Source organism: Lissotriton vulgaris, chromosome 4_1 (assembly GCF_964263255.1).
Source record: "Lissotriton vulgaris chromosome 4_1, aLisVul1.2, whole genome shotgun sequence".
Taxonomy (NCBI): Eukaryota; Metazoa; Chordata; class Amphibia; order Caudata; family Salamandridae; genus Lissotriton; species Lissotriton vulgaris.
Genome location: NC_141691.1, coordinates 672,534,024 through 672,552,541, shown reverse-complemented (window position 1 = coordinate 672,552,541; position 18,518 = coordinate 672,534,024).

The following is an 18,518-nucleotide window of genomic DNA, read 5'->3' as shown; positions in this document are numbered from 1 at the left end:
TTAATTAAAACCATTACAATTTAGCATGAAATGTACCAAGTACAACAACGTTCTTATTAACGCTTTAAACTTGCCTAGCATTGCATGAGGCGTTTTCCTTATGTTGTGGTATTCCACACCGTAATTTTTTTTTAAACAACAGATGGTGCGGTCCAAGCTGATACTAAAGTATTTTCAAGCAAATATCTTAAATGACACTTTATACATCTTTTAGCTAAAGCAATTGAGTGTGGTGTGTATACAGCCATGTGCGAACTGGCCGCTGTTCTCGTTTTTGGTCGATGCGTACATACACTGTGTCTTTTAACATTAAATGAAAGAAAATTACACATTCATTGGACCTTCTTAAAATGGGATGCTGAGCATGTTTTGTCTGAGAACCAAGACAACACATTTGTGTGCAAAATATGCAAAGTGTTCACTGACCTCATTCTAAAAGATTGTAAGGATGCTCTGTGCAATTTGAAGCTGCCACAGGGCTAAAATTAGATGTATAAAAATTACCATTTTGGAATTAAGAGTGTCCCTACTGAAAAGTGCATGTTTACATCTAACACAATAAAAATAGCTCTATGTACAAAAACGAGCTGGACATCCACTGTCCTCTTTTTCGTTGGTTATAAAGTTGCACTACGCAGTTAGGAATGTCTGCAAGACTATAGTCTATAGTCAGCGAGATTAATTTAATGTATTTTGTAACAGTTTGCTGACTTGTTGCAAAAACTTTGCTGTCTTGCATCAAAGCTATAGCGACTCACTATTTAGTAATGCCATCACAGCGGGTCGGCATGATCTTATCCGAAGAGACTGAAGAGTTGGAAGTAGGAAGTGACGTCTCCATTGTCTGGCTGCTGGGCAAATGCACAAGAAGTGTAAACCTGACTCTTCCGCATTTTCGCAGAGTCGGCACAGGGTAGTCGGCCATGTTTGTTTCCAAGTTGGGAACTTGATCTTTTGAGCAAAAAGTGCTGTATTTTTGAAGATATGTGATGTACGAGATATGGTTGTGGCGACCGGACACCCTATGACGATCCATCTGTATTTCTTCATTCCAAGCACAGCTTTATCCACTAACCAGGCTTTGTGTTTGGCATCATTATTTACAATTATTTTTTTAATACGGGGAAGTGTTGTTTGTGCCCCATACTTCGTGCATGCAGAAGATGGTTAACGCTTGCTCAAGCGCTGTAGGCCAGCCTTTCTTACTTTTGGGCTGGTGCTTTAATTCCGTCCAGCAGAGACCCAACAGGGATTCTTCGTGAGCTGCTCTCATCTTCCAACACAATTTAAGTTTTGATGCTGACCTTACCGGCAGTTGGTGGAACAGTCCAAATTCCAAGCGAACCTGCGCCTGGCATGGAAAGTGCGGAATCCGAAATATTTGTTTAAAAAGACAGGATTGTTGGAGGTTCAAAAAATTTGCGTCTTTGCCTTTGAATAGTTCCGAGCCGTAAGTAAGCTTTGGAAGAAACTTAGCAGCAATTACTTGTAAAAGTTGGGAATTTGATGGGCACATACATTTGATCTTAGTGTGTTTAGTGCGCAACGCATTTTGTTGGCCTGGGCTCATCTTTTAATTAGGTGGTCTTTGAGTGTAAATTTCGAGTCTACCACCACTCCTAGATTTTTGTATGAGCCGACCTGTTCTATGCGGGTCTCTGCTGCAAATCATTTGTATTTCTTGTTAGGACTACTGGTGTTTGCAGAGAAACAGATGATGTTTGTTTTGTTGAAGTGTAGCGATAATCCAAGTGCATCTGTATATTCCAGCAGTTTCGTTATCAGACTATATAGGCCATTAGGGGTCTGGCTGCATAGAACGATGTTGTCAGCATATTGTAGACTTCTAAATTGGTTGTTAACTAGCTTGGGAGGGTCACTTTGGACTTCTGACAGCCTGATGTCTGCTCTAAAAATATTAAATTAACTGGGCGCAAGCATTCGCCCTTATTTTAATCCTCTATGCGCTGGAATCTTTGCTGTGGTTCTTCTCCAATTCCTAGCTTTACATGTACCCAAGTTGCTGAGTACAGATGTATTATGGCACTTAATAACTTTGGCGGGATACCCCATTTTCCATCTTTTTCCATAGGAGCTCTCTAGGTACCATATCAAAAGCCGCTTTTAACTCCAAGAAACATCTGTACGGGGGGAGGAGCTTTGCGCGGATCCAAGATGGACACGTGAGCACAGGGCTCCCGAGACCCTCTTCGCCTCCCGCATCTATCCTGCCACACATCCTGATTTGATCGACGGGTATTTGTTGACTATGCCCCGCTGACTCTGAGGAACTTTTCGGAACTTAAATCGGACGCCGCAAACCGGACTTGCTGCATCCTGAAGTTTGTGGCCTACATCGTAGACCATCCCCGGCCTTGAGTCCCCGAGGTACCCAGGTGGCAACAAAACAACAACGGCCAGTTGGCCCCTGTGGTACTTTCGGTTTTGTTTTGGGCCATTGTTGACGACGCTCTACGGCTGCCCCATTCGTCTTCTCGTCCCAGCTACGGATCCTGAGTTTGCTCTAGTTCTTAGCCCTCTTGCCCTTGAGGTCCATCGAAAGCGTGATCATTTTGACCAGATCACAACGACTCCGTGGGAGTTCAAAGCCCACTATGGCGGGCAAGGTGGATGCCGAGAAGCGGAACACCAAGGGCACGCATCGTGGGGGTTTCATCCAAACCCAGACTATAGAGCGCTACACTCGCCCGAAAGGGTCCCCATGTGGAGCGAGCAAGGCTCTTGAAGGGACTGTAGATGATACTCCCTCATCAGAGGAGCCGACACTAAAAGACATCATGGGCGCCATTACTAGTGTTCGGACAGACATGGGCCAACAATATGAGACTCTTGCTGCAAAGATCGACACGGTGGCGATCGAGGTTAATCTTATCAGGGCGGACCTGGGTAAGACAAAGGAACGGGTCAAGTCTCTGGACATTAAAACTGTGAGCTTGATCACTGATGTCTCAGACCTCGGACCTTCAGGCTGAGGTCCGCACTCTCCGTACCTCCAACGACCAGTTTGCCCGCCGGCTGGAGGATTTCGAGAGCCGGGTCAGGCGCAACAACGTCCGCATCGTGGGGGTTCCGGAGAACTCATCGGACGTCCCACGGACCTTCTGGTGGAGGATCTGGTCCTTAAACATCTTGCACCTAAGGGCCTCAGTAACTTTTTTACAGTGGAACGAGCACATAGAGTTCCCGGCGGGAAGCCGAAGCTGGGAGCCGCACCGAGACCCATCATCGCCAGGATTTTTAATTTCCGTGACCGGGACGCTATCCTGCAAGCTTCGCGAACCACGGGTCCCACTAAATTTGACAATGCCTCGGTCAGTTTCTATCCAGACTTCACCCAGGCGGTGCAGAAACAGCGTATGGGTTTCACCGGGGTGAAGAGACGGCTCAGAGATATTGGTCTGAAATATGCCATGCTTTTTCCTGCCCGACTGAGGATCGAGTATGAGGAGCGGGCGTTTTTCTTCGATTGCCCCGACGTGGCCAGTGACTGGTTGGACACCTTGCCATCAAATCGTATGAGCGGCGAGAGCACGAGAGGTGCCGAGGGTGGCCGGGATGAACAGGAGTAGTGAGTCTGCAGCGGCGAACTGGTTACTTTGGACTTCTAGCAGTGGCTTTTTAATAGACTCGCTTATACTGTGGGTACCCGGGGGTGGGGGGAATCGGGCCTCCTCTTCCTCTTCTGGGGGCTTTCTCTCTCTTCTTGTAGGTTAGTTTCATGGGGCGACAGGCACACTGAAAGTTGGGGTGGCTTTCTGGTCTAATGCAGGGGTGCAGGGTGGGGGGGGTGTTTTTCAGGGTTCCTTGGGGGCGGTGGGGGGGTCTTTTCCTTTTTTTTTTCTTCAAGGCTGCTTCATTTCCTGTTGTCTGTTCTGTGTGCTTATTCCCGGGCGAGGGGGGCTGGGTGCTCATTCCTGGGATGGGGGGGGGGGGAGCTTAGGATGCTGAGTTGGAACGTTAACGGTCTTGGAGATAGAATAAAGCGGGGTATTGTATTGCAATATTTGAAACGTTGTACCCCGGATGTGATTTTGCTTCAAGAGACGCACTTGGTTGGAAATGCATGCCGTGCACTAAACAGACGTGGCTACCATATGGTGGCGCACTCGGGGTTCACTTCTGGTTCGAGAGGGGCGGGGGTCATGGTACGTACTTCTCTCCCCTTGGAGATAGATGATGTAGTGTTGGATGACAGGGGCCGCTATGCGGCTATTACGGGTCGGTGGAAAGGGAAAACGGTCTCCTTCTTGTCTGTGTATGTCCCCCCTGGCCTCCAGTCTACCACGTTTGCTGATCTGGGTGATGTGATCCTGGGGCTTCCTGACGGCGTGTTGGTAGTGGGTGGCGATTTTAACTCTGTAGTTAGTGGGGATGAGGATCGTAGCCCCCCCAGGACCTTGCCTGCAGCGCAGCTCTGGCTCGGGAGGCTCCTGGACACGCTTGGGTTGGCTGACTGTTGGAGGCAGCTACACCCTGGTCAGCTCCAATATACTTTCTACTCGGGTGCACACAGGAGTCTATCGAGATTAGATTATATTCTTATGCCAGCAGCACAGATAGTCTCTGTGCGTGAGGTTAGGCATTTGGCCAGGGGGATTTCTGATCACTCTCCGCTTTGGCTTACAGTTGACATGCAATTGGGTGCTGAGGGCCGTGTCGCTCCAATCAACCCCTGGCACCTTCGTAACCCTAAGATCAGGTCGGAGATAGTAAAATGTATGGACTATTATTTCACTGAGAATGAGGGATCGGTTTCCTCCCCGGTTACATTGTGGGAGGCCTATAAACCAGTGATTCGTGGTCAAGTCTTGTCCCTCATTGCCAGCGAAAGGAGGCGTAAGAATGCCGTGGTGGTAGATCTGGAAAATGAGATCACTGACTTGGAGGGGCAGATGAAGTCTGGGGTCACTCCGGAGGTGCTGCATTCTCTGGCCCTGAAACAATTTGAATATAAGGCGCTGGTCACTGATGCGGCCAAGGCGATGCACTGTGAGCAACAGGGGCGTTTGTATGAAGGACAAAAGGGATAGATTGAACCGAGTGGTGCCTGTTGGGGAGCGTGTGGATGGTGTGCGAGTCTTTGACCCGATTGACATAGTCCAAACATTTGCCCGTCACTTTCAGGCGGTTTATGCGCCGGTCTCTGATAGGCCGGAGGAGGACTCGCATCTTTTGCTTCGAGATATCGCCCTGCCTGGCCTGTCGGATTCAGACAAGGAGCTTATGGAGGCGGATTTTTCCACCGATGAAGTAGCGCTCGCTATCTGTTCACTTCGATCCGGGAAGGCCTCGGGCCCCAACGGTATACCGGTGGAACTGTATAAACTATGCCCAGACAAAATGGCACCGTATCTTCGTAAGATGTTTTTGTCATCGTGAGATCTCGGCTCTCTTCCTCTGGATCAGAGACTGGCGTCCATTGTTGTCATCCATAAAGATGGCAAGCCCCGTGATCATTGCTCATCATATCGGCCGATTTCGCTCTTGAATGTTGAGCCCAAAATTCTCGCAAAACTTCTGGCGAATCGGCTGGTTACGGTGATCGCGGACCTGGTCCATCCAGACCAATCTGGATTTATACCCCACCGAAACACCGCTCTTAATTTACGTCACCTCCATGCCGTCTTAGCAAGGGCGGGGTCTCTTCGAGAACCGGCCATTTTGGTTTCTCTTGATGCCTCGATGGCCTTCGACACGGTTGAATGGCCGTATTTGTGGGCTGTTCTTGCTATGTTTGGGTTCGGCCCTAAATTCATTGGGTGGATCAGGCTTTTGTATGAGCAGCCGCTGGCACAGGTGGTGGTTAATGGTAGGGCTTCGGAGCCATTCACCCTCGGGCGGGGAACGAGACAGGGGTGCCCATTGTCGCCGCTCCTCTTTGCACTTGCCCTTGAGCCCCTGGTTGCTTGGCTGCGGAGGGAACCATCGCTTAAGGGCATCCGATGGTCGCCTGATTTCGAGGACCGCATATCACTTTATGCTGATGATATCTTGTTGTACCTTACCTCTCCTTGTAAGTCGTTGGGCGTCCTGTTTGATGTGCTACGCTCCTTTGGGAGGAATTCCGGTCTGGTCATTAATTGGGCCAAGTCCTGTATTTATCCACTCACGGGCGATGAGCCCCTTCTTCCCTGCCGTTGTCCGATACCGGTTTCTAGAGATGGTTTTAAATACTTGGGGATCTACATTTCACTGGACCCCAAAGCCCGCTATGAGCGGAATTTGTTGCCTCCGCTCTCCCGGATTCGTTCCGATGTTGTGGCGTGGTGCGGCTTGCCACTATCCCCCTTGGGAAGGGCGGCCCTGTTCAAAATGATGTCTCTCCCCCGCTTTTTATATGCCATTCAAAACACACTTGATTTGGTACCTGCCAGCTATTTCCGAGAGATCGAGGGCTTGCAGAGGCGGTTGGTATGGGGTGGGCGACCACGTATCGCACTGGCGAAATTGACTTTGCCTTGGTACGATGGAGGTATCGCCTTGCCTGACATCAAACGCTACTATTGGGCCTCCCAGTTGAGTGCTGTGAACCACGCTATGTACGGCCCTGTCCCGAACCCCGCGTTTGAGATGGACAGATGGCAACTCCCCGGGGGAGATTACAATCAAGCGCTCTATTCCAGAGCCGACCGGAAGCACCTCACGGGCCCTACTGCTGTTGTGGTGCGAGTTTGGGTAAGCGCGACCGCCGCCACGGGCTGGACGGATAAATTGACGAAATCTACCCATTGTATGCTGCGGAAGCACTAGGTGGCCTGTGGACGTCGAAGGGTTTTGACAGATGGGATCTCATCGGCATCAGTAGGGTGGGCGACCTCTGGGCCAAGGGCACAGTTAAGACCTTCGATGCACTCCAGCGAGAATATAAACTGAGTGACAGGGAATATTTCTGGTACCTCCAAGTCAGACATGCGATTAATTCTGTTTTCCCGGCTGACACTCCTATCCCGGAGGCCTCCCCTCTCGAGGATAGAGTGCTTGATGGATACGTCCCTGACAGCACGATATCTCTTATTTATAAGAAACTTATTAACGATCGTTCAGATCTCCTTCTGCAACTGCGGACTGTTTGGACCAGTGACGGATTAGAACTGGACGATGAAGACTGGCAGGCGACGATATCCTCCCCTAAGGAGGTTGCGATTCCGGCACGTCTTAGGCTTGTGCAACTCAAAATACTGCATTGGGTATATGTCACGGGCCCACGACTGATGCATATGGGTTTCTCTGTGGATGGATTGTGTAGGCGGGGATGTGGTATGCTGGCTACTTTTTTGCATATCCTCTGGGAATGTCCGGAGGCGGCGATGTTTTGGCGCCGAGTGCATCCAGTTATGGGTGAAGTGACGGGGTTGTGTTGTTGCCTGAGGCCAGACGTTGTCTGTTGAATGTCTGGTAGCCAAATGACTGTACTGTTGCTCAAACTCAATGGGTTACATTGGGTAATATGGTTGCCTAACGGGACATAGCCCAGTTATGGGGTTCCCCAAGACCACCGACGCTCCTAAAGTGGATAGAAAATATGGACTGGTCCATGTTCAGAGAGAAAGTTGTGTATGTTTCCCGCGGCAGGCCCAAGAAATGGGGTAGGATCTGGGGTCAATGGAACGCATACCGTGGAGAGATTTGCACCCCCCCATTCACCGACCTTCCAGATCCGCTTCTTCTCCCTTGACCGTGCGTTCCCTGTACTCAGTGCTTGTTGATTACACTGTATTGGATTGCTACCGGGTTCCCCCCCCCACCTTCCCCGATATTTCTCCTTCTTTCTATTGAAATACGTCTTTCACCCGTCTCCCACTGCCATAAGGGACAGCCAGTATATACACAGCAATGCCTCGATCTCTTTTTCGTATTTTTGTTTGTGGTTTTATTTAAATAAAAGATAAAATGTGAAACCTTTCACTGATCCTAGCTATACCACCTGCTTCTACATAATCACGAAACATCGCTGCCGTACCCCCGGGTTGTCGGCTGATGAGCTGTGTATTTTGATGTTGATGTTGTTGTGTTTGACTGACCAGCCTCCGTGGTTGTAGGTCTGTAACTGTCTTTCTCTTTACATAATAAAGGTTTTCAAAAAATATATAAACATCTGTACAATTTGGTAGACTTTTATTGTGCATTTTCGGCCAAGAGATTTAAGGCCAAGAGGTTAGTCGTTATGCCTGTGCCTGGTCTGAAGCCTGTTTGTGAGATTGGAAGGTTGTTGCTGGAATTGACCCATTCTTCCAGATCTATGAGAAGCTTCTACATCTATGAGCGCGATCAATCTATAGTTTGCCGGATCTGATCTGCTGCCAGCTTTAAATAATGGGTGAAGGATACTACCTCTCCATTAGGCTGGTATACTATTTTATTGAAATGCGTGGATAAACAACGGAGTGAGATGATCAGCCCAGAAACGTTGGTCAAACTTAAATAGTGCGTTCGGCAAGCCATTTGAGCCGGGGGCCGGCTTGACATGAGATTTTTTTAGGACTTTCTCTACTTGAGTCATTTGAAGCAGATTTCCTTCAGACTGATTATCTAAAAGCTCACTTTTCAGTTGGTTGGGAGCTTGATAGCTTTCGTCCGCTGCAGCTTGTTTGTCTGGCATGTTCAGATGTGCTATCCAGTTGGCCTCAGAAATGTTTGAGTAGTGATGTCGAAAAGAGCCGTTTGCTATGCTGTTTATTTCTGTCCAAAACTTCTTTTTGTTATTGTTTGATGTGCTTGCCTGCAACAGCTTTAACCATCAGTTTGTTTGGTGTAATTTCTTTTCTGTCCATAATTCTTGTTGTATTGATGCCTTAAAAGGTTGACTTGAAGATGTGCGTTTTCGCCGAATGTTGTTGTGTGTCTCTGGAGTCTTCTTAGCTCCCAGTGAAGCATCCTTTTTTTCTATGTTAACGAGTTGACAAACCCAGGTGTTTCTTTACTGGTTCTGTTATTGTATTGCAGAATTTAGAGATGAGAATCGTTATCATATTTTCCCAAATTTGCCATGATATCTGCTAATTTATGACTGGCTGAGTTGCCATCAGCTTTTTTATAAAATTCATAAATTCTGTTGCGTTTTTGCAATTCCATGCTAGCCTTTTTAGGTTATAAGGGCTTGGGACTTCCAGAAGTCATTACTTGCTGCGGCTCTTGGAGGATAATTGAGGAGTTCAATAAGCTGGGGACTATGATCACTCTCTAATCGAGGGGTGATTTGATAACTGCTAGTTATTTGAAGTAACTCAATGTCAACTATTGTGTGATCTAGATTGGAATTAGCTTGCTTTGATATTCTGGTCGGTGCTGCTGGTTGGTCTTGTGGTAGTCAGCAATTTAATGTGAACATCCCTAAATTGGCTAGAGATGAGGCACACGTTTTACCATGATGATCATTTCTACGATGATTGGTGAATACTAAGGGAACGTTTTTCCCGTTAGATATGAGTTGTTGTTTTCCTTGAGGTAAGCCGGATTGTAGTAAGAACATATTGAAGTCACCTGACAATAAAATACCGGCTTGCGGGTAACTGAATTGCAACAATTTTAGCAAGCCGATTAGGGACTCAATTTTCTCTGTTTTTTCCTTCAATGCTGGGTGGATATACACATTGCAGATTAATAATGAGTAATTCTGGTATTTGCACGGGGAACAGCGTTTACAACGCAACTTTTACCACACAGTACCTTTACCACGCAACTTTTACAAGGCAAGTCGTTACAACGACTTGCGCTGGGGGGCGCTGTAGGATAGGGAATAGTTTAATTTACTATCCAAAACCTTCCCTACTATCCACGGGTACTGGAGTTGGAATAGTAAATTAAACTATTCACTATCCAGCGTTGTAAAAGCATGCGTAGTAACGACATACATCCATTTGCACGAAGATTCTCTGTTGGGATCTTGCAGTGAGGGCATTTTAATACATTGAATCCAAGGTTGACCTAGATCAACTGATTCAGATTTCCACCTGAAATCCGTGGCAATGTAAGTTGATAGTCCACTAGATGCTCTGCTTGAGTTTCTTCTCTTAATGGGTTTTTGATGAAACTCTTTGAAGCCAGTGATCAGCGTTGGTACAATAGCCCAGGTCTCCTGGAGTAACAAAATATCAAATTCTTGGAGGAAGGTTATGAGGTCAACCTCCTCCATCTTGCTGCCAGTGCCATTGATGTTCCAAGAGCAGAGCTTTAGATTACTTTTTTCCTGGAGAGCGAGCTCACTTACTCATCATGTCTCTATCTTTGTGATGGGGCACCCCAAGCTGTTGGGATGGAAACTTGTCTTTTTTGACTGGCTACTCCAGATACGGCATAATGGGTAATGCGTAAGTTGGACAGGCTCTACAGGGCGCTATCGACTGACCCTGTGGCCCCCGAAGTAACCCACTGCCAGTTGTCTTCCTAGCTTTTGCAGTATTTTTATTTCGATTTCCCATTTTAAAAAGAGATCCCTTTGGCACCAGACTTCCATTACAATCTTTGGGTTGCTCCAGGTTACCATAGTAATGTATTTTCCTTTTGATTCCGAATCCATTATAAATTTTAAGAAACTTTAGTGTTTCAATGGAGCTATCAAGTTTTAATATTACGCTGTGTTTAAGTATATCATGGCGATGGACGTGGCTTGGAAAGCCAACATGGGCGATGCAGCCTAACCGGGCTCCGTGCGTCCACGTCAAAATCGGTAAATAATCCTGCCATATTCCTGCTCAGATGTGCTCCATCAGCGGGGATTGTGCCCCTGATCGTGGGGGGGCCTTGTCTGCCAAGGTGCCGTGTCTGGCGGGCGAGCTCCGGTGAGGTGCCAGCCGAGTCTCCCTTCCGGTGCCTGAACTGCAACGTGGGTCACCTGCGGTGGAACTCAGGGCCAAGACCTGACCTGGACGTGTGTTGTATGGCGAAGAACAGGGCCACCTGATATCCGGCGCCCGTGAGAGCAGGAGCTGGCGAGAGATTCAGCTGGGTGTAGGTGGGAGCTGCCGCCCCACCTGGAACTCCACCATTGGCCGCCATTGCCAGTGAGACGACGTGGCGGTGATCTTTCTGCGAGGCTCCTCAGTCGAGCCATATCCTCCATCTGCTGACGTGCCACGGAGGCTGTAATCTCTGCAAGAGACTCCGGCACTCAACTCCGGGCAGCGCCTTCTTCCAAAATCTGCGTGTGTGGTGTGGCCAGGCAGACATCCTGTAGACAGCGGTCACCGGAGCAGGGCACGCCGGGGTTGACTGGGGCTGGGCTGTAGCCCCTGAGGTGAGTGCGTCGCAGTGACGCTGGACTGTGGTGTGGCCCAGCGCCCCCCTTCCCCGCATGGACACCATCGACCTCTCGCCCATACCTTGTCATCGATGCACCCCTCCCCCCACCGCCTGGTAGAGTTCTTGATAGCGGAGAGGCCTACGTCGGAGTTTTCCCTAACCACTGCTGCTAGATCCCAGGCACAGCCCGCCGCATCCTCCTGTCAGCTACTGCTTGATCGGCTGCTGTGGAATCGACCAGCTGGGGCTCCCCCGTGTGTTTTGCTTCTGGCTGGAGCGGGCCCGGAGAAGATCATAATGGGAGGGCGAAATCTCAAGTGGGGGTCACCCCCGTGGACCATATTCACGCCAGGGTGCGTGTCGCCGCCTGGCTGGTAACCCCTCTTCGGTCAGTGACTCGCCTGGAGTGACCGCCGCGCCTTGCATGGTGGGAGTGGCCTGACCCCTTGTGGGCTGGCACGCATCGAGAGAAGCGTTGGTGCGAAGTGGCAGACTTCCAGCAGACTATACCCCGTGGGGCCGGTGGCCCCATTCTAGGCCCTTCGGTAAGGCATTGCTAGATCCTAAAGACCTGCTCCTGCACTACGGTAACCCCTCTTTAGGTGCACATATGGCCTTGTGATAGCGGTATTCCCTCCCCGAGCGGCAGTGACCTCCTACACGATGGGCAGGGACAAGCCGGGCAGTGCTGGCCCTAAACAGGGCACCATGGACCAGTACACTGTGCCCACCGGGGGCCCTGTGGGCAGTAAGGGGGCGTGCTCGACGCCCGATAATGGGTCCTCCTGGCGGCAATCAACAACGCCAGGGACACGCTGGAGGCCAAGATTGGTGCGGTGGGGTCGGAGGTTTCTTTCCTGTGCCAGGATCTCCGTAAGGCCGTAGATCGCATCACAGAGGCGGAAACAAGAGTCTCGACAGTGGAAGACACAGTGTCCACCCTCCAGAAAAAAGTAAACAAACTACTGTGGTGTCGCAAGAGCTGGCCTCCAGGGTGGAGGACACAGAGGGCCGGGCGTGATGCAACAATCTGCGCTTTGTGGGCCTGCCAGAGGGATGTGAAGGTGCCTCTATGACCCGCTTCACCACTGAGTGGCTCACTGACCTCATGCCTAGGGACCTGCTGTCTTCCTGCTTTGTGGTGGAGCACGCTCACTGGCCTTGACTCAAAAACCTCCCCCTGGCAAAATCCCAGACCGGTTATTGCCAAAATACTGAACTACACCGACCGAGATGCAATTTTGCGGTATGCCAGGACACACAAAGGCCATATTCAACACGAGTCGAGGTCCATAATGGTGTTCCCGGATTATACACGGTTGGTCCAGCAACAGCGCCAGTCCTTCTCAGCTGCAAAACGCAAGTTGCGTGCCATGAACTTACAATATATAATTTTTATATCCAGCAAGGATAAGGGTGATTTTTAACTCCAAGTCGTTTTTCTTTGACACTCCAGAGGCTGTCTTTGCCTGGGCCGAGGAGTGCCCACGACTCCAGCCAGGCTCACCGCCGCTACTGGACTCAGACTCCTCACGCAGATTGCAATGAAATAGGTCCCGCCGGACCAAATCCAAGAGGCGTCATGGCTCCGGATCTGACAGACTGTCAACGAGCTCAGAACGGCCCCCCTGAGCTGCTGGACGCACCACTGGCTGCCAATCGCAAGTTGATATTAATCGTTGTTTACTAAGACTCTCCAAATGCATTTTCCTCTGAGTGGGCATGGATGCCAAGCCCTGACACTTTCAGACCAAAGACTCTTTGGGTCCCCCCTTGTTTCTTATGTTTTGTGGGTGGATAGGGTACTTTTGGTGTGAGGGCTCAGGGTTCTCCCGTTGGGGGCCTGGTGTGCCTCATGCCACGACAGATGCTCCTAGTTCACGGCAGTGTCAGGTGGGGGTGTGTGACTTCAGGGAAATATAGTGTTAGGTTGTTTTATAACTTATATGTAGACGTGCTACCCCGATCCCGATCTCTCCGTTGCTACACCTTTTGCGACATAGGTTAATGGCAGTGGGTGATGTAACCCCTCTTGGGGACCTTACTATGGTTTCATGGAATGTTCGGGGTCTCCAGAATAAAGTAAAACAGGGTGCGGTCCTGCGCCAGGCTAAGAGGTATGGGGCGGATATCCTCCTATTGCAAGAGCCCCACCTTTTAGGCACCAAGGCCCCATGCCTGGCCAGGTTTGGTTTCCATCACATTTATCATGCAGGGTTCACCAGGGGCTCCCGGGGGGTGGCAATTTTAATACATTGCAGGGTCCAGTTCCAACACATATCCCACAGGACAGACCCCGGGGGCAGATTCCTCTTCGTCACATGCATGCTGCAAGGCGAGCGGGTTACTATTGGCAGTATATATGCCCCCCCTGTTGGGAACGGCTTTCATAGACAGAATTACGGGTGTCGGGGGGACCTCCAGGAGGGTTTGATACTTCAAGGGGGCGACTGGATTGATATGATTGGGCCACTGGACCGACAACGCAGTACAGACCATCAATATCATCACTAGGCCCCACTAAGCTGAGCTTCCTGGCATCCACCCTGTGTTGGGCAGATATTTGGCAGGAATATCATCCCTCCGAGCAGGGCTACACATACCTGTCTACAGTTCATGGGTCACAATCCCGATTAGATTACTTCTTAATTTCTCTCATATTCCTCCACTGTTTCTCACAAGTAACTCACCATCCCCACTGGCCCTCTGACCATTCCCCGGTCGCCCTGCAATTTCCAACGTGTGGTCGCAAACCCCTCTTTCGCTGGCTCATGTCTCCCTGGCACCTCTGGTTCCTGGATTATCAGGATATGCTTCACACGGCTATTTCCACGAATTTGGATTCCAATGGCCCCTCTGCCCCTCCAGATGTATTCTGTGGGAAGCCCTTAAGCCTACCGTTCGAGGGGGGTGTGGCCTGGAAGCATGGCTGGCTAGATGCGTTTCAGTGGTGCTCCTGCCCCATGTTGAGTTAATCCTTTACAAATCCTGGCACTATGGTATCCCTCGTCCTATCCCTCAAACTATAACGGAACCCTCCCCTGACCCTGAGGTGCCCGGAGGTATTCGCCTGCAGTGGGGGACTGTTGTTACGGGCCGAGGCGCACCCTGGGAAATCCTGATCCCCGTAATGACGGCCGCTCTCGGACTTTGAGAGGGGAGATCTAACGGGCGGTGATGGTTGTCCCGGACCCCGGGGGGTCCCGCCGTGCGGCTGTCACTGAGCTGAGATCCCAGGTGGGGAGAAATACTTTGTATACCGGCGCCCTCAGTGTGAGACCGGCGGGCGGGTCTCCACGGACTGGGGGCGAGTGCCGAGAGAGGCCACGGCGGTGAGGCCTACCTGCTTTCCGGGAGCCGAGACGACCATGCTAACATCCTGCCCCAGAGCTGGGGGACTCTTGGTGGCGCTGGTAGGCAGGCGTCGGAGGAAAGCGGAGGAGTCCCCGGGGCCTCGGTGAGTCTGGCCAAACATAGGCATCTGATATAAGACCCCAGGAGACGAGTCGCGAGAGGGTAGAGACGGCAGGTGGTACCCCGCAGGCTGGAGGAGGGAACTACGTGAGGCTGCTGCAGTGCGGCCTGTATGCATCCTGGTGGGCCGGGCCTGACTACAATGTAGAGCCCACCTGGGGGCCCAGGCGCAGGCTGGTAAGGCCAGGGGCCTGCGCTTAGAACCCGGTGGCAGGGGTGTGCAGTCCCACCTGCCAACATTGACTGATTTGTTCCCCTGTATCCTGGCACAATAAAAACTGAAGGCCGGTGACAGGCCCTAACTGAGTTGGCGCAGGAGAGGTGAGGCCTACTTGCGCGCTGGCTAGTGGATCTGAAGCAAGGCCTGTTGACTACTTGGGGGCCAATCATTGGGGCACAGTGCAGGAGGCCGGGAGCGATACCCCGGGTGTTGAGGTGAGGGGGTCCCCATCGGATTAACGTTCCCCTTGGAATGAGACAGCGGGCCGGTGGCGTTCGTTCCGTGGTTCGGTGGAAGGCTGGGCTCGCAAGAACTGGACCGGTCTGGTGAGGCAGGTGAAGAGTGTTGGACGGCCGGGTCACTGAGGCAGATGAGGAGCCTGCCGAGCCAGGACAACGCAGTGGCCCCTGAGGTGAGCTGGGCTGTTGGAAGGAACCTCTCCCCATGACCGTTAACGCCACTACTGGGTTTTGTTTACAACAAGGGGTGGTGAGGGACAGAGTCTCTGAATTAAGCAGAAAGCTCTCACCCAGTCAAGAGATCAGGGCTAGATCCAACACCGTTTTTTTAGCTCACTGCACCATCCCAGTTTCAGAACCTGGCTGTATGCAAATTAGTCTGTTCCTGTCCCAGTGCATGATGGGAACAGGGCAAACCAAACTACAAAAGCCAATTCTTACACTGGGAAGGAAACAAGCTCCCGGGGACCGGTTTCTGGCATTACAGCCGTCTTTGGCCCAGTTTGCTTGAATCCTGATGGTGCAATGAGCAAGGGTCTCACATCTGAGAATACCCTTCCACGCTTAGGGTGGACAAAAATATTTACAACAAGGGGTGGTGAGGGACAGAGTCTCTGAATTAAGCAGAAAGCTCTCACCCAGTCAAGAGATCAGGGCTAGATCCAACACCGTTTTTTAGCTCACTGCACCATCCCAGTTTCAGAACCTGGCTGTATGCAAATTAGTCTGTTCCTGTCCCAGTGCATGATGGGAACAGGGCAAACCAAACTACAAAAGCCAATTCTTACACTGGGAAGGAAACAAGCTCCCGGGGACCGGTTTCTGGCATTACAGCCGTCTTCGGCCCGGTTTGCTTGAATCCTGATGGTGCTACTGGGTTTTGGACAGAGAGGCTACTGAGAGATACTCGAGGATGGCCTAACTGATAATGGGGAGGGACCGACCCCTACGATGCGCCCAAGTGAATAAAATTGTGCAGTACAGGGTTCCGGGGCCGACTACGGCGGACCGCCCTCGTGGGGACATGGAACAGGGGGCCCCATCAAGACTCGGCCGCTCGGGATAAGCATGACATTTTGAAAGCGATTCGGTACTCCAAGGTGGCATTGGAGACCAAAATGGATGGGATGGTCATTGATATCATTCACCCGCGCCTAGATCTCAGGAAAGTGGCAGACAGAGTCACCATCTCAGAGGGGGGCCTGAATGCTCTACAGACAGAGGTCTGGCAGCTGCGGGAGACGGTGACGGCACTCCAAGACCATATGGCCCGGCTAGAGGACAGGGTGGAAGACGCAGAAAGATGCTCAAGAAGGAACAATCTCTGCTTTTTAGGATTCCACAAGAAGGCGAAGGGGCTGGCAGCAGACCTATTTCTGGAGGACTGGATTGGCAAAGCATTCCTCAACCTCAGGCTCTCCAAAATGTTTGGGGTGGAAAGGGCACACCAATCTCTGGGGCCACCGCTGATGCCAGGGTCCCTGCCTAGAGCCTTGATTGCCCGGATGTTTAATTTCAAGGAACGAGACATGATTCTACAGCACATCTGTGCCAATGGCCCGCCTAGATTCGAAAATCAAGACATTCATATCTATCCTGACTATACTGAGAAAGTGCAGGACCTGTGGAATGACTTCCTGAGTGTTAAACGCCGGCTGCGTAGCCATGACATCAAATACAGCCTGATGTTCCTGGCCCGGCTTCAAGTGCAGCACGCAGGCAAAGTACACTTCTTTGGTACCCCATCGGAGGCGGCAGAATGGATGGACTCGCTGGGCCTGGCCGAACCGGACCACAACCAGGGTTGGCAGGAACAAAGACGCCGGAGCAATCGACAGAGGAACCATAAACGTCGGGAAGAAGGACAACAGAGGCGGGAATGGGATCGGGCAGATGGAGGACGCATCGTGGTGGGACCGGATGGACCTTCCTTGCGGAGCGGGAGGCGATCCCGACGCAGAACCAGTTCTCTCCACTATGTTTGGTGCAGGAAACACAGTCGGACGTGGATGGCATTACCGGCCCGGCTGTAAGGGAGGCTGGGACTGAATGAATGGGAGGCTTGACGTGGAGATCTGGAGGTTCTAAAACATAGACACTGTGAGTACTGGGTCCGGCCCGCGAGGCGCTTCACTTTACTGTGACACTCTGATGAATGGGCATTGAGCCCACTGGATTTGAGGGGGGGGTTCGATAGATGATGGAGGAGGGTACACGATTTTGCCTATTTACTGGTTAGATTTGCCGGCTCTGGAGTGCCAAGACAACCTGGCTAGAACCCGGTCGGGCAGGGCTGTGCGGTGCCAGTGAGTCGGCTTATTCTCAGAGGCTAAGTGGAGAGGGAGGTTTGTACGGGCCTGGGTGGGTTAGTGTGGTTGTAATCGTACTTTCAAAGTTGAGAGGGGTATTTTAGGGGTGGGTGGAGCTTCAGGGCGGGGTTCGGAGTCCTCAGACCGGGACAGGTTGTGAGAATGAAGGGCTACCACCTGTGGGTGGGGGGAGTTGGGGTTTCCAGTTGAGGGTTTGTCGGGGTTGCTGCCGGGTTTGGTCTATGTTGTCACACAGGGGTTCGAGGATATCCTCTTCTTGGGGGGCAAGCTATGACACTACTGGGGAGTCCCCACACAACCGGTGGGGGACTGTGATTCTTAAAATAGCTCAATCATGCCAGGGGATAACCAGAATTACAAATTGATGGCATGGAATGTTCGGGGGCTCAATAATAGGGTGAAAAGAATCCGGGTGTTATCATACCTTAGGCGATATGGGGTGAGTATTGCATTACTCCAGGAAACGCACCTGTGGGGAGACTGTCTTAAATTTGTCCAACGCAGATGGAGGGGTCAGTTTTTTGCTACATCCTAATCGGGGTTTGCTAGGGGAGCGCTTATTTGGGTGGCACCAAGAGTCCCCTTTAAGGCGTTGCATGTAATGCAGGATCCTGATGGGAGGTTTGTGGTGGTGAAGGGGACACTATATGGGTGCAGGATATGCCTAGTAAATGGTTAGCGATGATGGGGGGTATCTGAGCCGAGTGATGGGACAGCTAGATCTGGGCCTGGATACAGAATTGGTGGTGGCAGGTGACTTTAATTGTGCCCTGGATTGGGAGCTCGACCGATTTCTCCCCAAAATTGGATGCCAAACCCAGAGCCCGGGAGGCGATGGGTCAGCTGCTTTACAATTATGGGTTGTTGGACTTGTGGCGCCACCGTTATCCTAGTCGTAGAGTGTACTCGTGTCACACGCCCGAGATCTAAAGTACCACTCTGGTGGCTCAATATTGAAGCTTTTGGCGACCCGATCTACAAACACGCCATATCAAA